This window comes from Primulina eburnea, chromosome 1 (genome assembly GCF_022965805.1).
Source record: "Primulina eburnea isolate SZY01 chromosome 1, ASM2296580v1, whole genome shotgun sequence".
In the NCBI taxonomy this organism is placed as follows: Eukaryota; Viridiplantae; Streptophyta; class Magnoliopsida; order Lamiales; family Gesneriaceae; genus Primulina; species Primulina eburnea.
The window spans coordinates 55204451-55228518 of record NC_133101.1 but is presented as its reverse complement, the minus strand read 5'-3'; the positions used below and the strand labels follow the sequence as shown (position 1 = coordinate 55228518).

General features: G+C 36.5%; 1 pseudogene; it reads left to right on the top strand.

The window, feature by feature from the left end:
* The first annotated feature begins 9185 nt into the window (after positions 1–9185).
* LOC140808478 (uncharacterized) lies at positions 9186–10476 on the top strand (annotated as a pseudogene).
* Positions 10477–24068: the final 13592 nt, after the last annotated feature.

Below are 24068 nucleotides of genomic sequence, written 5' to 3'. Positions count from 1 at the left end.
ATATTTATTAAATCTGTATAATATAATTGTCAGACCATTTATTTCTCAATCGACAACATAGTTAGCCCATTTAGTCTATCTTGTGACATTGTTGATCGAAGATAATTATTGAAGAAACTATACTTTTAGTTTCTATGATTGTAGAAACTATAAAATCAAAAAATTCTTTGATCTCTAAGCACATTACAGTGACCATATCGGAAGTAAATTTCATTTTCAGTGAATATCATTTGATAGATTAATCTACAAGTATAAATGTGAGGCCCGGGGCCGAAGAGGGCGAGGGTGATCGCCGGTGCCATCAGTTGCACGGACAATGAGCGGCTCCTGGCAGGCTTCTAGGTGAAGGGAACATGAATGAACTGACCCACACGGGAATGAGAGGGATTCCGAGACTGGGCAATGTAATGGACTGAACAGTTGAAGAGGGCTTAAAAGATTTGATTGGTACTACTCATATCACGAAGGTGCATCTTCTTTTCGGTAGCTCATCACATAAGAACTCCAAAGTTAAGCGTGCTTGACTTGGGGCAATTTTGGGATGGGTGGCCTCCTGGGAAGTTTCCTAGGGTGCGTGTGAGTGAGGACATAAGCACGCTGGAAAGACTCGTCTTGGTACAGTGAGGACAGTCGTCAAATCTGGGGCGTTACAAGTGGTATCAGAGCCGACCTCTCTTAGTACGGTGTGGTTGGGGGACGAACCAAGCGGAAGCTGGTGGGCATGTGAGGCCCGGGGCCGAAGAGGGCGGGGGGTGATCGCCGGTGCCATCAGTTGCACGGACAATGAGCGGCTCCTGGCAGGCTTCTAGGTGAAGGGAACATGAATGAACTGACCCACACGGGAATGAGAGGGATTCCGAGACTGGGCAATGTAATGGACTGAACAGTTGAAGAGGGCTTAAAAGATTTGATTGGTACTACTCATATCACGAAGGTGCATCTTCTTTTCGGTAGCTCATCACATAAGAACTCGAAAGTTAAGCGTGCTTGACTTGGGGCAATTTTGGGATGGGTGGCCTCCTGGGAAGTTTCCTAGGGTGCGTGTGAGTGAGGACATAAGCACGCTGGAAAGACTCGTCTTGGTACAGTGAGGACAGTCGTCAAATCTGGGGCGTTACAATAAATATAAATGTGTATTTATAAAGAATATTTGAAATGGAAATAAAACATAATTCATGAAGAAAATTACTTATCTTCAGGCTTAATAAAAGTAGGGACCGTAAACTTTATTTGTTGAATGTAAACAAAAAATTAGGGTTGAGATTTGAAGTGAGTTAAAAAACAAATAATATATATATAAATTTGGGCTCTTTATTGGACCGGACCCTGAGACAACCGCTTGGTTGGTCTCATAAAAGGTCCGGCTCTGTATTTAACCTCACCAAAAGAGGTCGGATCCCAACCAGCTATAAGCCATTCTGAGCTACGAAGCCTTGCTGAGTAATTTCCGAGCCAACTATACGCACCATCGAGCACTCTTCCCTCCTAGTGGTGTGCAATCGGTCCGATTGAATCGACCGAACTGAAAACGACGAGACCAAACAAAATGAATCTTTTCACCCACCGAGCCATTAAAACAGATTAAACCGAAGCCATAAAATATCAGTTTTTCGGCTACTGGGTAACCGAATTACCGAAATAATCGATACTTGTTTTTAAAAAAAAGTGGTTTTTTCTTTTATTTTTTTAACACCTCAAACACTCAATAAAATAAAATAATAAGTTGTGAAATAATTATAATGATTTAGGACTTATAATAATAAATTGAACTTTTGTTTAAACCTAATATTTTTTAAAGATATGTTTAAAGACCAGTATAAAAAGTAAAAATTATAAAATGTCCGCCACAAAAATAATTATACATATGTTGCCGGTTTAATCAGTTTAACTGATTTTTGATATTCAAAATCAAAATCGAACCAATTTGACTTGTGTGTAAGCGTACGAGCATGACTTGGGTGAGTTGAATGTCGGACCGATCCAAATAAAATCACCTAGCATAGACTATGTCACCTTTTACAATTTTTTTTACTCAGAAGAGACTTTCCACATGCCATGTGAGATCTTTCACATGCTTGACCGTTGGTGCTGTATCTAATTGACCGTTGGTGCTTCGGCTGCCCATGTACTCTTTCGTTCGCCATTGTGGTGATTTGTGCAACATCACTGCTCTTTGGAAAGAGTCGCCTGGTTAAATCCTCAAAGCATATATCGGAAGTGAAAAATCTGTTTTAAGGAAACTTTACTTGCTACAAACCTCGGTTGGTTTTTTTCTTACTTATACGATACTCATATTTTCAACAATATACTTGTTCTGTTTAGTACTTTGCCTTTACGAGCTTGCTTCTACGATTCTGATATTAGCAATTTCGGTAACAGTAAATACAATATAATTCACAAGATTGTGCATTTATATATAAGCTAAGCCCACATGATTCAAATGTCAAAGAAATGAGATACAATGCCCCAGCTACCAAACACAACGCACGAACAAAGAACCATATGGTGTGTATATCAAAGTACATGAGAAATATATAGGGAAAAGTAACACAACGTGAATTCAAACGACTCAAAACATATTCGGAACATATTATTTAGCAAAAAACATCGTTTCTGGGGTCAGTGCCTGTCGTGCCAATCTACGCAAACGCATAGTTCTCGTACCTCATGCTACAATCAACCATCGTAACTTGGCCACCGATGCGATTAGCACAGAATCTGGACACATCTCCTCGTGCAGCAATCAAGCAACTGACGCACTCCGAATTTCCCAGCTTTACACTACAAGTTGCATGTCCATAAGCAATGGGTTTGAAAGGAGAGACTGTGTAGTAATTGTAGCCTTGCTGCGAAGGCGTAACGTTCGTTAGATCGGCTAAAACATAAGCCACACTGCTGGCAAAAGGGCCATTTGGTGAATACGAATTCAAGTTGCAGATAAGGGATTGCACAGTGGTGTCTGGACGACTCTCCACTGCAGAAAATGAAGATGCTGCCAGTATTCCCATTATCAATGTGATTATCTTCATAGAATTATTAACTGGAGTAGGCATTGCCCTTTTGTTTACGATTCTTGATTTCTTTTATTGGTTATGCATGATGGCGAGATCGATTGGCATATATATATATATATGCATGAGGTTTGGATCGATACATTTGGCACATGCAATTTGGATCATGTGGTATATATGTGCGCATTTGCTTGTACTTGAGTATGAATTATTTTGATTGAACACAATTATGCATTTGTTGTTACCATTCAAGTTATGTGCATAATAATTAAGAATGATTCAATTCATTTAACTTTATATATATATATATATATATATATATATATATATATATATATATATATATATATATATATATATATAATTTTCAATTAAATGCAAACGCCGATAAGGAAGAAATATAAATAAAGTTGAAAATATAAAACTAATATCTAAGAAAAAGGGAAAAGAAAAACTATTTGAAATGTTCCCCGATTCTAATTGTGCAATCCGAGTGTCGTAATATTTAATAAAAGAATTTGAGATCAATTATTTTGAGAATATTCCCAAGTTGGTGATTTTATTTAAGATGGCCGGCTTCGGCTAATAAGCTTATATAACGTGTCTGGCTATGGCTTCTTAGGGCATCCGCATCCGTTCGAATTAATCCATGTTAATAACTCTCCATCTCATCAAAAATTATGGGGTCCACGAGCCACATATTCGTTACATTAACATTTTCCCATTATTAACACACACCCACATTCATTTAATATCAACTTTCATTATTTATGGGTCCCACTGTCCACTTACTCATTTTTTTTATTTTTAATTATTTCAATATCTTTCTAATATTTTTAAAATTTTACAACAAATATTACTAAAAATAAATAGTATTATTATTTTAAAAATAACTTAATTCCAATATTCATTAAAATATTATTAATAAATGAAAAAAAGGTGGTGACAATCATTTCCTTTTAGCAGCATCGTTCCTCAATTGAAAATACATTGAATTGGCCTCAAGTGCATTCACAATGTGAAGGAATAACTTTCTTCCCATACGAAATCTTCTTCGAAATATATGATCTTGATACACTGGGCTGGCGGAAAAATAATCATTGACGAGCCGCAACTGACCGGCTTCACGATTTCTTTGGATGAACCTTCTTCTTCGTCGAATCTCGTTACTACTTTCAGAAGATTCATGTATTTTTCTGCTTAGTTCAAGCATGCATAACATCATTTCTTCTCCCGGATCATAAATTTCGTCATTAACTTCAACTTGTACTTCGTCTTCGCTTGTTGGGCTAGAGCTGGAGCTGGAGCTCGAGCTGCTCGAAGAATGAGACATTGTATACAAATAAGGATTAAAGAAATAAATATTGAACCTACAAATATAAGTATGAGAATGGTAGAGAATATATATTGAGTGTGGTTGATGAGTAGAAATGTGTTGGTTGAATGAATAAATTTGTAGATATTGATTTGTATTTATAGTGCTTTTTGTTATTATTTTATTTAACTAGCCGTTATAGTTTGTATTTTATAATATTAGATACAAACTAGCCGTTATGGTTTGTTAAATATGATATGTAGTATTTAATTTTCAAAAGAGCCGTTGGTGAATTATGTTAGCGACGGTTTTTCAAAAAAGGTCGCTATTTGCGACGGTTTTTTAAAGGTCGCTATTTGCGACAGTTTTTAAAAAACCGTCGCAAATAGCGACTTTTTTTGAAAAAAATTCGAAAGTAACGACGCTTTTGATATTGAAAAACCGTCGCAAATTGCGAAATAATGCCGTTCATTCTGATGAATTTCTTGGCTGCCATGTCAGCCAAGATTAATAATTCATGCACCCACATTGGTGCATGAACATTGATGGGCGTTAATAGATACGATCAAAAACGAAAAAAAAAGAAGAAGAAGAAAAAATATTGTATTTTTATCTTTTCACGATTTTGATCATTTATACTAATATTTTATATCCTTGAAGTTATACCAAAATTAGAACTATCAAAATAAAAAAAAAACATAATTTTGAATCTAATATAAAATAATAATTATGTCTTTTGTTAATTTGTTTCCATGTACTCTCTTTATAAATAAAGGATCGAAAGAGAACTATTATAATAATTAATAAGCATAATCTCTGGTTACCTTTTAATAATAATAATAATAATAATAATAATAATAATAATAATAATAATAATAACTTGAACAATTGATTTCCACTACAAAGAAAAGTGATTCGGACACAATTACATGTGCAAGAGAACAGTTGAATCTCAAATTAATTAGAATTTCTTTTTCTTCCTTCTTCTCGACGAAGTTCTGAATCGAAACATAAATTAAAAGGATTAATGAAGCAACTTCCATATTGATAAATTAAATTTTACGCTGAAGAAGAGGAAAATAAATGGGAAATTAAACTATATATTATTTGAGCAACGACCTCTAATTTAAAATATGATCAGATAAGGTAGTAACGTTCAAATGTCTGATGCCTACAATTAGATATGTAAACGAACCAAAACGCTAACGAGCTATTCAGAGTTTAGCTCGGTAAAAAGCTCATCCGAGTTTGTTTGTTAATATTATCGAGCCGAGCTCGAGTTTAAGGATATTCAGCTCGTGAGTTCTCGAGTTTAAGGATATTCAGCTCGTGAGTTCGCGAGTATATTCGCAAGCTCGGTTCGTTTATTGTTCGCGAATATTTTTGTTTATATAGCTAGCAAGCTCGAGTTTGGCTCGTTTATCTACTTCGAAATTGTCTCGTCTACATATTAGTGAATATGCTAGTCTATATATAGATCGTGAGCTCAAGCTCGAACACAACTCATTTGTTGAGTTAATAATTAGAAATATTAGTACTAATGTATTTGGAAGGATTGATCACAAGACCTTCTTAAAAGAAATATGAATTTAATCTATTTGGTTACAATTTTATTTTTAATTTAATTTACAGATCATTATATTAAAATGCTATTTAAAACACAATAAATAAAATAACATAACAAAATACAATTACTTATTCCTTATTACCTCAAAATTTACACCACTAAGCCATATGTATGTTGAATAAATCTATAAATTATTATGCTAAAATATTATTTAAAAAACTAGCATATCAATAAATAAAATTAAACGAAAACATACAATCTAATTCATTTAAAAGGATTGAACACATTAAAATAATATGAACTTGTACTACTAACTGTAAATTTTAATAAACGTGTATTTATTATGCCTCAAAATTCTTTTGAAAACTAGCAAAATAAATAAATAAAATATAATCCAAATTTTAAATTGGTATACCGCATTGTCATATCTAGAAAAATAAATAAATAAATAATTATATATAATCAATAGAAATATAAAATAATAGTATAACTTATAGATTTAGAATAATAAAATTAGGCGTCTCATTAATCAAATAAATTAATTGTAAAACCAAATCTTACTATGATTTATGAACCATATTTACAGTAAATTACTTGAATTTGATAAAAAAAAAATTACAACTAAGAAATTTTAGAATATAAATTTTTAAATAGAGTATGATGAATTCATATTGATAAAAAAAAACGAAAATCTAAATTATAGGATGATATATTATGGCGGTTATTTAAAAAAATTATATACTAAATTAATATGTCATTCAATATTAATAATATTTTAAGTTCATGATATCGAACTTATTATGATTAAAACTTAAAATTATGAATTCACTATTGTTTAACCAAATGAAGTCTGTTATGTGGTGATTGGAATGAATAAGAATAGAATTTCATAAGAAACAAATTGTATGATAACATAATAATATGTCTTAGTTTAATTTGTCTAATGAATGATGATTCGATCAATAATTTTGATAGTGGAATGAAATAACAATTCAATTTAAAACTATAAAAGGAATTTGTACTAGCAATCTTGATTTTGCTGATAGAAAAACTTGTTGTGATTTTTCTAATATATTTAATCAAGTTCGTAGTTGCAAGATGTCAAGTTGATAGATTTGACAAACTGTAACTTAAATGAAGTCAAGCTGAAAATCTGGCGAGATCACGTATTGTGATGATAACACACTATTGATCCAAATGAGTAGAAACCAAAACTGTTGGAAAGCAAACTCAATATCTAGAAATCATAATTTAGATCAGTTGAGTGAATTCGGATGTTATCGAGGCGACATGGCTGCCGCAAGATCCGACTGGCCAAACATCCTAGAGCCGGAAAGCTCGATAGACCAACTCTGGTATTTTGGCCGTATCTTACAGCTCAATTATCGTAATGGAACGATTCAGCATGATTTGGAAATTTAAGACAATGATCTACAAAATATCTTCAAAGTTCGATGTTTGAATCGAAGCTTAAGAATCTGATAAATCACGATGAAGTTGGTGGTCTGCAACACGGATACAACTTCCTGCTAGACATGAGCAGTGCCGGCATTTCGAAGGACTACAAATATCATATTTTTCACTTTGCCCAAAAATAAACGAATCAAGATTTATAATCACCAGATTAGACCACACGTGTTCAACCATTTTGCTCATCCAATCGGTTATGTGCATTCATATGTTTTGCTCATGCAATCGCTTTTATCATCTGAGTGTTTCATTCAACCGTTTAATCATCCGACCAGTTCAGTCATTCAACCATTTTGATCATAAGACTGGTTCAGTCATTCAATCATTTCGTTCTTGGAACTGGACTACACCAGCAACCTGCCAAAAAATCAAATATGAACGTTATAATGTCAGAAACAGTACACAACATTTCCTAATGGTCATATTCTTGTGTTTGATACACACACACACACACACACACACACATATATATATATATATATATATATATATATATATATATATATATATATATCACTCTTGTAGGTTATATATACAACATCTTAAAGATCAAATACAAGAGTTTGAAGGAGATTCAAAGCATGAACAACGTACATAAATTAGCTAAAATGAGAGCAAACCCAAGAAGAAGACTCTAAATAAATATAATAGATTAGTGTGACTTTTTTCACCTTGTGTGTGAGGATACACTTGAGAGTATGCACATTGTAATGGATTAATTTTCTCACACACAAAACTATTCACTTATACATTAGCGATAAAATTCAAAGTTTAGTTGAGTTACAGTCTTCACACAAAGACCTTAAAAATTGTGTTTCAAGTTTTGGAATAAAAAGCATTAAACATTATGCGGATTGTGAGGTTGCGACCTAATCGAGAGTGTGTTAGGAGTTTCAATTAGGAAAATGATAAGTCCAAAGACGAAATGGGTTAATACTATTCAAAGTCTTCAAGTGGATCTTTACAAATGAAAGAATTGATGATGTATGAGTTGTTAATCTTAATATCTATTAACAAATTCGTGTTTATTTATTTATTATATTTATTTTCTTTTGCTATTCTTGAGCTTAGTAATTTCAAAACGACTTGAGCTCGAGCTTGAGCCTGATATTGTTCTGCTCGACTTAGTTCGTTTATATCCCTAGCTACAATCAACCAACTCAGTCTTTACGTAAACGATATTCCAGAACCTGATCAGAACTGACTCATTAAACCTGCAACTGGTTTGAAGTAACTGGTTCCAAAAAACCGCCTCAAATCCATTAGAGAATGGATCAGGGTAGTTTTTCACTTATGGAATCGGAACCGAAACTGGATAGAATTTAAAAAAGAAAAAGGAAAAATCAATTGGACCATATATTTTAGTAAATCGTCATAAATTTTAAATGTTTAATATAGATATCATGTTTCATTTATATTTATTTTTTTGTATGATGTATTTTCTCAATTCAAAATACTAAATAAAAATAATATTTCTACCATTTATTTTTGTACATTTTAAATTTTTAAAAAAGGCTTGGAAGCGATTGGAATAGGTCCAGAACCTGTTGGTACTCATGACCTTGGAACCGAACCAGTTCGAATTTGGACCGGTTCCGGCATTGTTGGATCCAGAACCGGTCGAAATCCATCCAGAATCGGGACGTAGAAACCATTAAGCATGCCTATCAGTTGGTGTATGCTATTAAGAACTGGTGGTCGTTCCTTTGGAGCGTCTCGATCATTGCCACATATGGTTCAATTTTTTTGGTGGAGTGTCTCCCATGATGTCATCCAGCTAATCAGAACCTGCTCCGTCATCATGTTTCTGTTACGGGGTTAATTACTTGATTTAAGGATACACCATATCTAGGTGATTGCATTATTATATGATATTATCTCATTCCAAAGAATAGTCGGGAATCATGGGATTCTTTAGGGAACTTGAGATCTTTTTGATTTGGTCTCTCTTGTATAAATATTTGGTTGAATGAATGAACAACACAAGACCTTAATTTGTCATGGTATCAGAGCCAGGTTTAGGTTGCTTCAAAAAATAATTTCCCTTGTTTTCTTAACCATGGCCGAAGGAACCACACCTCTACCACCGGCAAAGATAGATCCCAGTTCGCCATTCTACCTAGGGCCGCAAGATCGCCCTGGCGACTTTATTACTCCCATTCGGTTGAAGCTTGACAATTTTGATGATTGGTCTCATGCTATTCGCGTCGCTCTTTCCTCTCGACGCAAATTCGGTTTTCTTAATGGAACAATAACAGACATCGTTCCACCTTGTACGAAAGATGATTGGGTCACGATCCAATGCATGTTGGTCTCATGGCTCACGAATACGATTGACCCAGAGGTACGTTCCATGCTCTCGAATTATGATGATTAAACGATTGTGGGATGACTTGCACGAACGATTCTCGGTTGTGAACGGCCCACGTATTCATCAACTCAAAGGGGACGTTAATCGCTGTGAGCAAACAAAACTTATGCCTGTTGCTGTTTATTTCAGTAAATTGAATGTTTTATGGGATGAACTCGATAAACATGAGCCCTTGATTTCTTGCAAGTGTGGTAAGTGTACTTGTCAGGTTGGTAAACAACATGAAAAACGGCGTGCCAATGATAGACTGCACCAATTTCTTCTTGGCCTGTGTTCCGAATATTATGCTCAATTGAGGACGACTCTTTTGTCACAAGATCCTCTCCCTACACTAAATCGGGCATTCCAACAAATTGCTCAGGATGAGCGGGTTCGGGGGATCACACGCTCCACTGAAGAGAAACCCGATGCCGTAGGTTTTGCTGTACGAATGGATACTAGATCCAAACCGCGACTCGATAAAACGGAGAAGGCGGCCTTGATTTGTTCTCACTGTCACAAATCAGGTCACAATATTGCTACATGCTTTGACATCCATGGTACTCCAGATTGGTACTTGGAAAAATATGGATCTAATCTTGAGGGAAAAGGCAACTTGAAGGGCAAACCATTCACTTCGTCAACCAAAAATTCAGCAGGTCGTGGTCGTAACGGAGTACGTGCTAATGCTGCCATACCCGATATTAATCATACTACTGTTGGATCTGGTTTTCTACACGCCCAAACGCAGCGGAAGATTTAAAATTTTTATTTTATTTTGAAAAACAAAATAATATTGCTTTGGACGTTCGTATGATTTAACAAAAATTCATAGGGTGTTAGAAATTTATACATTTGTGAATAGATCACTTGGCTCCAACTGATCCGATATAAACAGATCTAGCTCTTGATGATTCCCTACGAACTTTCTTCAATAATCTCCTTGTTTTATCCTCCTATCAAGTCCACGACTAGATTGTTTGATCCTCTTCTAATTTGCACTAGAAAAGTAGAAGAGATTTTACGTAGGAGAGAAATAATTGAGAGACGGTTCACAAATCCTTTTCCCTCTTGAAGCAGCCGAATTTTTTTCCCTTTTTGAGAAGGTGTTCTCGTGAGATATAATTGTAGTGGGGCTAGGGTTTGACTTTCAAGTATTATTTATAATTAACTTAAACCCTAATTACATAATTAACATTAATGGGCTTGATTTAATTAATTGGGATAGTCCAACTAGTTTAATTAATTTAATCAAAGTCCATTAAAACTTTAATTATTTATTATGTTGGACTTGTACTCCTACAAGCCCACTAAACATAATACCCACCATATTTAATTTATTAATTAATCAACTCAACTTTTGAGCTTAATAAATTAAATACGTTATAAATTCAACATTTGAATTTATTATTTAAATTATAAATTCAACTCTTTGAATTTTTATCACCTCCAAAATTTAATATTTAATAAACCCAACATTTGAGTTTAATAAATTAAATTATCACATTTTATAAATTCAACTACTTGAATTTATTCTCTCAAAATTTATTTATCATAAATTCAACTCCTTGAATTTACTATATAATATAAATTCAACTTCTTGAATTTATTCTCTCTACGGGAACAAACAATCCAGTACTTGTGTGACCCTCAATGGTTCAGGGATACAGCTAGCCGTGGGTTCACAACTCTTTGTGATTCAGGACAGAATCCTTTATTCGGGCTTACCCTAGTTAGCCCCATTCTTTTCATCAACACCTTGATCAAGAATGTCAGAACTCATTTCTGATTGCACCCATCGGATCATGGTAAGAGCGTCTAGTAGCATCGCCCCATGATCCCCTAGGTATCACTGATAGTGCCTGCAAGAACCAGTCGATTATGATTAACGTACAGTACGGTCCCTTCATCTCATATATCCCGATCGAATCTGCAACTATTGGTTCATCGAGAGTTGCATATTAATTCGATAACTATGTGATAACTATAATAGTGGCATCGCGTGTACTATTTGGAGAACTCTTTCTCCAACGTACATCTCGTACTCTGGCCAGAGATTCCATGCACTATTATTTCATTAGATCACATAGGATATCCACACCCGTAGGTGAGCGGTGAATCCCCGACTACAATGCACTGGCTCCTATATGTGTCGCAACTGTACCCAACCTCGCCACCTGATGACTCTCCTGGAGCCGGTAAACGAGTCAAAGCACAGCCCTAGCATATAGAGCCTCAGTGTTGTCCCGGGTCATAAGGACTAATGGTGTACAATCATAACCACGGACTTATCCTCTCGATGAATGATAACCACTTGGAAAGTCCGAGGGAGGGTTGTTCGGTATAATCATCATATGACTACCCATCTGTATGTTTGGACATCTCTATGCCCTTACCAAGAAACGCAGTACACAACATCACAGATGCTAGTCTCGAGCTCAAGCGACCTTTATCCATTTTTTAGGCGGCTGAATCGACTAGGAACGAATTTAGAATATGCAGTGTTTACAAATGAGTTTCAACATCGAATTACGATTCATTTGTATTAAAGCATAATCAAGGACTTTATCTATGCTGATTGCATGGGTATACAGATAAAGTATAACGAAACCATTAAAAGTTAAATTATATTAAAATAAAGATTGTTTATTTCACTTGAGTCAATAAATTCCCTAGCCAACCGTTGGATTACAGGGCATCTACTCTAACAATCTCCCACTTGCCCTAGAGCCAACTACCCTTAACTTTAATCTCATTGTTTCGCGATGCTCCTGAAACAATGGTCCTGGCAAGGGCTATGTAAGTGGATCAGCAACATTATCTGCAGAGGGGACTCTTTCGACTGATATGTCTCCTCTTCCCACAATCTCCCGTATGATGTGGAACTTCCTCAGTACATGTTTGGATCGCTGATGAGACCTTGGTTCCTTTGCTTGCGCAATGGAACCAGTGTTGTCGCAGTACGACGGGACTGGATCAACTTCATTAGGAATAACGCCCAACACTTGGACAAAATTCCTCATCCAAACTGCATCTTTGCTTGCATCAGATGCAACAATGTATTCAGCTTCAGTGGTGGAATCCGCAACGGTGTCTTGCTTGGAACTTTTCCAAGAGACAGCCGCACCATTTAGCATGAATACAAAACCAGAGGCAGACTTCGAATCATCTACGTCACATTGGAAGCTAGAATCCATGTAGCCTTCCAATTTCAATTCTCCACCCTCATAGACCATGAAAAAATTCTTAGTCCTTCTCAAGTACTTAAGAATATCTTTCATGGCCTTCCAATGCATTGGACCAGGGTTAGCCTGATATCTGCTTGTAACACTCAGAGCATAAGCAACATCAGGATGGGTTGATATCATACCATATATAATACTACGAATAGCTGATGCATATGGAATACATGTCATCATCTCTATCTCTTCATCAGTTTTGGGACACATAACTTTAGATAGAGTAATACCATGACACATTGGTAAGTATCCTCTCTTGGACTCTTCCATAGAGAATTGTTTTATAATGGCATCGATATATGTGGCTTGGGTGAGCCCCAACATCCTTTTTGATCTATCTCTATAGATTTGTATTCCTAATACATAGGATGCTTCACCCATGTCTTTCATGGAGAATTTACTAGCTAACCATACTTTAGTTGATTGCAATAATCCTACATCATTCCCAATGAGCAGGATATCGTCAACATAAAGTACTAGGAATGTCACTGCACTCCCACTAACTTTCTTGTACACACACGGTTCCTCAGGATTCTTAGCAAAACCAAACGCTTTGATAGTGCTATCAAATCTGAGGTTCCAACTCCTTGATACCTGATAGAGACTATATATTGATCTCTGAAGTTTGCATACCTTATGCTCACTTCCTACTGATGTGTATCCCTCGGGTTGAGACATATAAATTTCTTCTTTGATGTCTCCATTGAGGAATGCAGTCTTTATATCCATTTGCCATATCTCATAGTCATACCATGCTGCTATGGCTAGTAGTAATCTAATGGACTTAAACATAGCAACTGGTGAAAAAATTTCCTCATAGTCAACTCCTTGCCTTTGAGTATAATCTTTTGCAACCAGCCTTGCTTTGAAGGTCACTACCTTCCCATTCGCCCCAAGCTTTCTTTTGTAGATCCATTTGCATCCTATGGGAACAATTCCCTCAGGTGGGTCCACTAATGTCCAGACTTGGTTTGAATACATAGAGTCCATTTCTGACTGCATGGCTTCAAGCCATTTGGTTGAATCAGTATCAGATAATGCTTCTTTGAAATTCATTGGATCACATCCAACACAAGACTCATCATGGCCTTGTTCATGAAAAAGCGTATATCTTGCAGGTGGTCTTATAACCCTATCAGACCTTCTAGAAGCTTGTACTTCAACTACTGGTTCTTAGGAAATGGGTTCAACGTCTATAGTTGATGGAGTATCTTGAATTTCTTCAAGTTCTATCATCTTGCCTTTTCTATCTAATAGAAATTCCTTTTCCAAAAAAAAGATGGCATTTCTTGAAACAAACACTTTTGCTTCATTTGGATGATAGAAATAATATCCAACAGAATTCTTTGGATATCCTACAAAGTAGCACAAAGTGGATCTACTATCCAATTTTTCTCCCACTGTCTGCTTCACGTAAGCAGACATCCCCATATTCTCATGTAAGAATACTTGGGATTTTTTCCCATCCATATCTCATATGGTGTTTTATCCACTGCTTTAGTATAAACATTATTCAACAACATTGCCGCAGTTTCAAGCGCAAAGCCCCAAAACGAGGTAGGCAATTCAGTGAATCTCATCATTGATCGAACTATGTCCAACAAGGTTCGCTTACAATATTCAGAAACACCATTCCTTTGTGGTGTTGCTGATGGAGTCCACTGTGAGAATCACATTCTCTTTTAGATAATCCCAAAAATTCAGCACTCAAGTATTCTCCACTTCGATCAGATCGAAATGCCTTAATACTTCTTTCCAGCTGATTTTATACTTCAGATCTGAACTCTTTGAACTTTTCAAATGTTTCAGATTTGTGTTTCATCAAATAAACATACCCATACCTCAAATGGTCATCAGTAAGGATAATGAAGTATGATTGCCCATATTTTGTGCTAACACTTAGCGGGCCATAAACGTCTGTGTGGATCAAATCCAGTAGACCATGTGCACGTTCCACGTTTCCATCGAATGGAGTCTTAGTCATTTTTCCTTTTAGACAGGATTTGCAAGCAGGTAGAGAATTTGTGTCAGACGAGTCAAACATGCCTTCTCCCACTAATTTGTGCATCCTTCTTTGGAAAATATGACCTAGTCTAGCGTGCCATATTTGTGTGGGATTTGGATCATCTAACTTTCTTTTGTTGTTGAAATAGTTTGTACTTGGACATTCACTTATTATTTCCAGAACATTTCTGGCGCATATAATTTCTTATGTCCGGACTTCTTGCAGTGAAATAAATATGTTCTGACTTATCAGGCTTTGTAGGCCCTTTAAGTGTCGTTCAGAGTTTGCCTCTTATTGGGTTTGTTTTTCTTGTGAGGGGCAGAACATTTCTTTCCCTTACTTTGTGGGCCATTTTTCGTCTGACGAGAGGCCCATAAGAAAATGATGATCTCATAAGTTATAAGCGTATTGACTAGCTCTTCAAGACTATCATCTATCTTATTCAAATTGAAGTTCACCATAACCCCGTCAAATGAGGAAGAGAGAGACAAAAATTGATGTTATCTAGTAACTCGTTAGAAATCACATATTCCAAGCCCACCACTTTCTCAATAAGCCCAGTCATATATACACCACGCTCATGGGCCAAAGCCCCATCTTGCATTTGTGTAGTCACGAGCTTTTAAAAGTGGTGTGCATCACCGTACGAGTTTCACGCACCATGCAACTCTTGCATGTGTATTTGAATGTCAGCAGCATTCAACATTTTCTCAAACTGTCCCTACAGTTCATTTGACATAGAATCGAGCATGTTACACTTTAGTTTGCATACTATGGTCCTACCATCTTGCATGCTTTGTCAGTTCAACAAGACTGACATTAGTGTGCATGCTATTTTCTCTGAATTCAGAACAATTTTCCCAACCAGTCTTGAAAATTAGATTCGATTAGCTTGTTAATAATAAAAATTGATTACGTGACGAAATCGAAAATGTACTGATACGGAAACAGAATAATGGTTGCTGATTATTTTAAAATAATTTTAAGATATAAAATATGGATTTTATTTTATAAATCTCCCTCCCACTATTTTGACATTTTCACCACCCTCTGATGAAAAAGGGAAATCGTATTTCCTTAGTGGGCACGTAGAGTCCAATTACCCAATTATAATCCCGAATAATATCAGCCAATTATAATTTCTAAAAGGTAGAATCCAATTGCATCCCTATGCAACCTCCGCGTGTTTTGCCTCACGTTTAATAAGGACCCAATAATATGACGCCGTTTATTTTCGCGTGTCAAACCAACCCATCAATGTTGAATTGTAATAGACGGTCGCCATGAGTTCCCCCAATAATATGAGCCGAAGTCATGAGAGTTCCACTCAATTCACATCATATGTCCGGTGGAAGTCACAGCTTTCCGGCGTACAGGCCTCCCCAATAATATGAGCCAGACACTGTCCGCGGGTAGCGATCAACATGCAACCACGGTTGATGGAAGGCAAGGAAAAATTAAACTCTTTTAATTTTTACTTATTCGGTTTGATATAAATTTTGAATCATATTCAAAATGAGGGATTTTAATTAAAAAATTGTCTCATCATTTTAATTTAAAAACGTGTGCCACGAGTTTGTATGTTTGCCGAATCCATGCAACTATATTATCTAATAATATACATACATGCATACTACTATATATCGCATATATCATAATATAGCATTCAACAATAAATAAGGATGATCGATCGCCAACACTATTAGATCCATGTGAGCCAAACATGGATCCAGGTCCAAAACCTAGGTGAATGCAGGGATGCAAATGCAACTATTACAAGATCTTCCAATATTTTACATGTTTTCATCTCGTTCATCGGGCCCACCATCTTCCAGTCTTGATCTCCCACTATTTCTAATAATTACATTTAAATAGCCATGGCACATAAGGGATACATCTCATGGGGGTGGGAACGGGCCATAAACCAGGCCCACTTTAATAATATCAAATATTAAAAAACGAATAAAACAGTAAAATATCCTAACATACACCTAACACATTGGTTAAGGCTCTCGATCATCCTTCATGCATTTAATATCAAATATTAACATCAATTAAATTAAACAATTTAATTAATTGATCAATCATATATCTAATAATTTTATCACTAACCACCACAATTATTAAAAGATTTAATAAATTAAATAAACTCCTTTATTTAATTTCCAATTAAATCAATAATAATTGATTTCTTGTAAAAACTCATTTTTACCATAAATAATTAAAATCATATTCTAATTATTTATTTCACAAGAAAATTATTAATTTTTCACAAATTAATTTCCAAAATAAAAATCGAACCAATTTTCAAAAATATCAATTTTACCCAAAAATTTGAAAAATCAGAAAATCGCACCATAGGCCCAAACTATTCAAGCCCATTATTCAGCGCTTCCCGAGACGCTCCCGGTCAGCCGCCCGTTGCCCGAACGTTTCGGGCAGCGGCCGCGGCCCTGTGCGCAGAACGCGCACAGGCGCGCCGATGCCGCGCGCAGGCGTTGGACGCCTGCGCTAGCACTGTGCGCGCAGGCGTCCGACGCCTGCGCGCGCGCGGTGCCGCAGGCGTCCGACGCCTGCGCGCACGCTGCGCGCTGCCGTGCACGGCCCTGCGCGCACGGACTGCCCGGAACAGTTCCGGGCAGATTTAAATATTTTTTTGTTTTTTTATTTCGAAAATCTGGAAAAATAAATTTTCGTGGTGCATCAATTTTCTGAAAAATTTTCTTGTGTGGTTAGAAATAAATTATTCATTATCAAACCATACGATTTAGAAAAACCTGGCTCTGATACCACTGTTGGATCTGGTTTTCTACACGCCCAAACGCAGCGGAAGATTTAAAATTTTTATTTTATTTTGAAAAAAAAAATAATATTGCTTTGGACGTTCGTATGATTTAACAAAAATTCATAGGGTGTTAGAAATTTATACCTTTGTGAATAGATCACTTGGCACCAACTGATCCGATATAAACAGATCTAGCTCTTGATGATTCCCTACGAACTTTCTTCAATAATCTCCTTGTTTTATCCTCCTATCAAGTCCACGACTAGATTGTTTGATCCTCTTCTAATTTGCACTAGAAAAGTAGAAGAGATTTTACGTAGGAGAGAAATAATTGAGAGACGGTTCACAAATCCTTTTCCCTCTTGAAGCAGCCGAATTTTTTTCCCTTTTTGAGAAGGTGTTCTCGTGAGATATAATTGTAGTGGGGCTAGGGTTTGACTTTCAAGTATTATTTATAATTAACTTAAACCCTAATTACATAATTAACATTAATGGGCTTGATTTAATTAATTGGGATAGTCCAACTAGTTTAATTAATTTAATCAAAGTCCATTAAAACTTTAATTATTTATTATGTTGGACTTGTACTCCTACAAGCCCACTAAACATAATACCCACCATATTTAATTTATTAATTAATCAACTCAACTTTTGAGCTTAATAAATTAAATACGTTATAAATTCAACATTTGAATTTATTATTTAAATTATAAATTCAACTCTTTGAATTTTTATCACCTCCAAAATTTAATATTTAATAAACCCAACATTTGAGTTTAATAAATTAAATTATCACATTTTATAAATTCAACTACTTGAATTTATTCTCTCAAAATTTATTTATCATAAATTCAACTCCTTGAATTTACTATATAATATAAATTCAACTTCTTGAATTTATTCTCTCTACGGGAACAAACAATCCAGTACTTGTGTGACCCTCAATGGTTCAGGGATACAGCTAGCCGTGGGTTCACAACTCTTTGTGATTCAGGACAGAATCCTTTATTCGGGCTTACCCTAGTTAGCCCCATTCTTTTCATCAACACCTTGATCAAGAATGTCAGAACTCATTTCTGATTGCACCCATCGGATCATGGTAAGAGCGTCTAGTAGCATCGCCCCATGATCCCCTAGGTATCACTGATAGTGCCTGCAAGAACCAGTCGATTATGATTAACGTACAGTACGGTCCCTTCATCTCATATATCCCGATCGAATCTGCAACTATTGGTTCATCGAGAGTTGCATATTAATTCGATAACTATGTGATAACTATAATAGTGGCATCGCGTGTACTATTTGGAGAACTCTTTCTCCAACGTACATCTCGTACTCTGGCCAGAGATTCCATGCACTATTATTTCATTAGATCACATAGGATATCCACACCCGTAGGTGAGCGGTGAATCCCCGACTACAATGCACTGGCTCCTATATGTGTCGCAACTGTACCCAACCTCGCCACCTGATGACTCTCCTGGAGCCGGTAAACGAGTCAAAGCACAGCCCTAGCATATAGAGCCTCAGTGTTGTCCCGGGTCATAAGGACTAATGGTGTACAATCATAACCACGGACTTATCCTCTCGATGAATGATAACCACTTGGAAAGTCCGAGGGAGGGTTGTTCGGTATAATCATCATATGACTACCCATCTGTATGTTTGGACATCTCTATGCCCTTACCAAGAAACGCAGTACACAACATCACAGATGCTAGTCTCGAGCTCAAGCGACCTTTATCCATTTTTTAGGCGGCTGAATCGACTAGGAACGAATTTAGAATATGCAGTGTTTACAAATGAGTTTCAACATCGAATTACGATTCATTTGTATTAAAGCATAATCAAGGACTTTATCTATGCTGATTGCATGGGTATACAGATAAAGTATAACGAAACCATTAAAAGTTAAATTATATTAAAATAAAGATTGTTTATTTCACTTGAGTCAATAAATTCCCTAGCCAACCGTTGGCTTACAGGGCATATACTCTAACAACTACACCTCCTGAAAAGCCGATCCCCGCTCCTGTTGTGCAAACCCTTCCGAGCTTTACTGCCGAACAGTGGGCTGCATTATCTGCCACGTTTGGTTCATCTTCTACCTCTTCTAACAGGCTGCATGGTAAGTTGGTAATGAATGATTGGATAATTGTTACCGGCTGCTCTCATCATGTTACAGGGGATGAATCCTGTTTATTGAATATTAAAGCGGTCTCTCCATGTCCCGTGGGTCTTCCGGATGGTCAAACGGTGGATGCTACTAAGGAGGGTGTAGTGAGACTAACGGACACGATAGTGCTCCAACATGTTATTTTTGTTCCTAAACTACACTGCAATTTAATTTCAGTATCACAATTGAACGATGATCTAAATTGTTTTGTCCAATTTAATTGTTTTGTCCAATTTAATTCTAACTTGTGTGCTATACAGGACCAACATTCGAGGGAGGTGATTGGCACGGGTGAGCGAAGGGATGGACTTTACTACCTCCGGGACGGATTAAAGGTGCAAACGGTTTCAGCTGTTAGTTCGAAGTCTTTGGAGCTTTGGCATCGTCGTTTGGGTCATCCCTCCGAAAAAATAGTGAAGTTACTTCCTTTCTTTGGTGATTCTAGGGGACATTTGGATACCGGATGTGAAGTATGTCATCGTGCTAAACATCCTAGAAATAGTTTTCCTTTAAGTGAAAATAAGTCTACTCGGATTTTTGAGTTGGTACATTGTGATTTATGGGGTCCATATGATGAACTCTCTTCTTGTGGTGCTCGCTATTTTTTAACCTTGGTCGATGATTATTCACGTGCTGTGTGGGTTTATTACTTAATTGATAAACGAGAAGTTTTTCAGATGTTTATGTCCTTTCTTGCAATGATTGAACGACAATTCTCTCAAAAATTGAAAATTGTACGCAGTGACAATGGAACGGAGTTTAACTGCATGAAAAATTATTTTGTGGCAAATGGAATTCTGTTTCAAACTTCCTGTGTGGGTACTCCTCAACAAAATGGAAGATTTGAAAGAAAACATAAACATATTTTAAATGTTGCTCGAGCATTGCGATTTCAAGGAGGCTTGCCAATTTTCTTTTGGGGGGAATGTGTTTTGGCCGTTGCCCACCTGATAAATCGGACTCCATCCACTATTCTTCACAACAAGAGTCCTTATGAAATTCTTTTTGGTTTTGCACCTTCTTTCGTGTTAGAGTAGGTGCACGTCGAGCCAAGTGTTGACCGACTGTTCACGATGAAACTCTTTGTATTAAACGATCTTTATTTTAATAATATTTGAATTTATTAATTTGGCGCATCTTTATCTTTATACCCATGCGAGTTGCATAGATAAAGTCCTTGAATATACAAATAGTAGAAAGAATATGAGATGCTCATATGATGAGTATCATGAAACTCATATTTGTAATACTGTATATTCTAAACGGTTCCTAGTCGATTCAGCCGCCACTAAGAAGGATATAGGTCGCTCGAGTTAGAGACTAGTATCTGCGATGTGAGTACCATGTTTCATTGGTAGGGGACATTGTGATGTCCGAGCATGCAGATAGGTGCTCCTTGTAGAGTGCACTGAACAACCCTCCATAAAGGACTTTCCAAGTGGTTCTCACTTATCGAGTGGAAAAGTCCTAGTTTATGGTTGTACACCATTAGTCCTTATGACCCGGGACAACATTGAGACTCTATGTGCTAGCGTTTCACTTTGACTTGTTTACCGACTCTTATGGGGTCATCAGGTGGCAAGGTTGGGTGTTACGGCGAAACATATAGGAGTCGATGCATTGTAGCCGGGGATTCACCGCTTACCTACGGGTATGGATATCCTATGTGTTTTTCATGTATGTGTGGGTTGAAATCTCTGATCAGATTATGGTGGTAATTATGAAAGGGGTTTCATAGATTACACCATCGATGCAACCACAACATGACACATAGTATCGATTCATTGACAACTCTCGATAAACCAATAGTTGTCGAATCGGTCGGGATATATGAGTTGAAGGGACCGTACTGTACGCTGGCCATAATTGAATGGTTCTTGCAGGCACTATCATGTGATACCTAGGGAATCACGTAAGCGATGCTGCTAGGCGTTTAACGTGATTGGTTGGGTGCTATCAGACTTGAGTTCTGACGTTCTTATTATCAAGGTGTTGATAAGTAAGAATGGAGCAATTGGGGTATGCTCGAATAAGGACATGTTTAGTCCGAATCACATAGAGATGTGAACCCACGGCTAGTTGTATCAATGAACCATTGAGGGCCACACAAGTACTTGCTTTGTAAATCCCGAAGAGAAGTAAAATAGTTCAATGTGTTGGACGGCTTGTAAATGTGTTTATAAGCGTAAAGAAAAATAGAAGTATGACTTCTAAGAGAGAAATATAAATTTTAATTTATGGAAGTGTTCCTAGATTAAAATTGGGCCAAGTGAATAATGTATTTGAAAATTGTGATTTTCATAAACATTATTATGGATTAAATTAAATTAATTCAAGTGTTGAATTAATTATACACTAGTGGACCTAGTAGAGTCTAAATAATTAAAATAATTCAAGTGTTGAATTAATTAAATTATATTGAGTCTTGTAGAGCTCAATTAAATAATTATTTAACTAGTGAGACTTGAATAAATTCAAGTAGTATTTAATTAATCTCAAATGTGTTTGAGATAATTAAAATTTAGTCCATGGTTTTTAATGTGTTAAAAACCATATAATATATATGTGAGACATGCTAGGGTTTGCATGCTTGGGAGGTGAAGAGTCTTGGTTACTTTTTATTAAAAAAATTCAAAAGGCATGCACCTTTTCTCCCAACTTTTCCCACACCCAAGACTAGACTTCACTCCCTCATTCTACACTTCACCTTTGCCGAAACTTGAAGAAAAATACTCTCAAAAAATTTTTCTCTCTTTTGTTCTTCAATTTGTTGGAGAACAAAATTTCTCTTTGAAAAATCCTCAAGTTTTTCTAGTGCAAAACTTGAGGGGATTTACCTTGTTAAGTGGTGGGCCTAATTCTTGAAGGGGAAGGAAGCTTGTAGACTTGTCTTGCCAAGAAGAGCTTAGTTGCTAGTCAACTAAGTTGGAGCCATCATCAACTTTTTAAGGTTGATAGGTAAATCACTTGAACATCCTATGTATGTGATTATTTTGTAAATATTGCATGAAAACCAAGGTGGCCGAAATTTCTAGTAGAAATTTTAAGATTTTTGACTTCTGTTGCGCTTCCGGCCACCGTAACCGGTCCGCTTTCATTTCGACGACTTGCGCATCGTTGGTTGTTTAGCTTTCTCTCATAATCAACGAGCTAAAGGTGATAAATTTGCAAGTCGAAGTCGTAAATGTGTTTTTGTGGGATATCCATTTGGTAAGAAAGGATGGAGTTTATTCGATCTTGAAACAAAGGAATTCTTTGTGTCAAGGGATGTGAAGTTTTATGAGGATGTCTTCCCTTTTTTGAATATGAACGTCACAAATATTGCTCCTACCTGTGAGCGTGATGTTTCGCCTACTGAAGAGTTTATTGATGTGGACGACCCGACGCCTGAAGATGCAGTCTTTGATCCAAACGCTCGGGATGCTCCCCCTATGGAGACTTCCTCCACGGACGACAAGGTTTTTGATGAAGCTCTCGTAGACTCGGGGGAATCATACTTGGGCCGTGGATTTCGGGAAAAGCTCCCATCGGTAAAATTACGTGACTTCGTGACACATACGGTTATCACAAAAAGTCCATCCCTTGCTTCCCCTAATCCGCAATCTCACACTCCCTCAGGTACGCCGTTCCCTATAGCACATTATGTTAGTTGTGACAAATTTACGGTGAAACATCGGAATTTCCTCGCAGCTATAACTGCAGGTGTTGAGCCACGTTCCTTTAAGGAAGCTGCAAAGGATGTCGGTTGGAGCACTGCCATGCAACAAGAAATTCGTGCTTTGGAGGATAATGGCACTTGGACTATGGAAAAATTACCTCCTGGCAAGAAAGCTCTCGGCAGTAAATGGGTGTACAAAATCAAATACAACTCCGACGGTAGTATTGAGAGATTAAAGGCCAGATTAGTTGTCCTTGGTAATCACCAAGTTGAAGGAATTGATTATAATGAGACATTTGCTCCGGTAGCAAAAATGGTGACAGTTCGCACTTTCCTGGCTGTTGCAGCATCCAAGCATTGGGAGTTGCATCAGATGGATGTACATAATGCCTTTCTTCACGGTGACTTAGACGAAGAGGTGTATATGAAACTTCCCCCTGGTTTTACCTCTACAGATTCCAATTTGGTCTGTCGTTTGCATAAGTCGTTGTA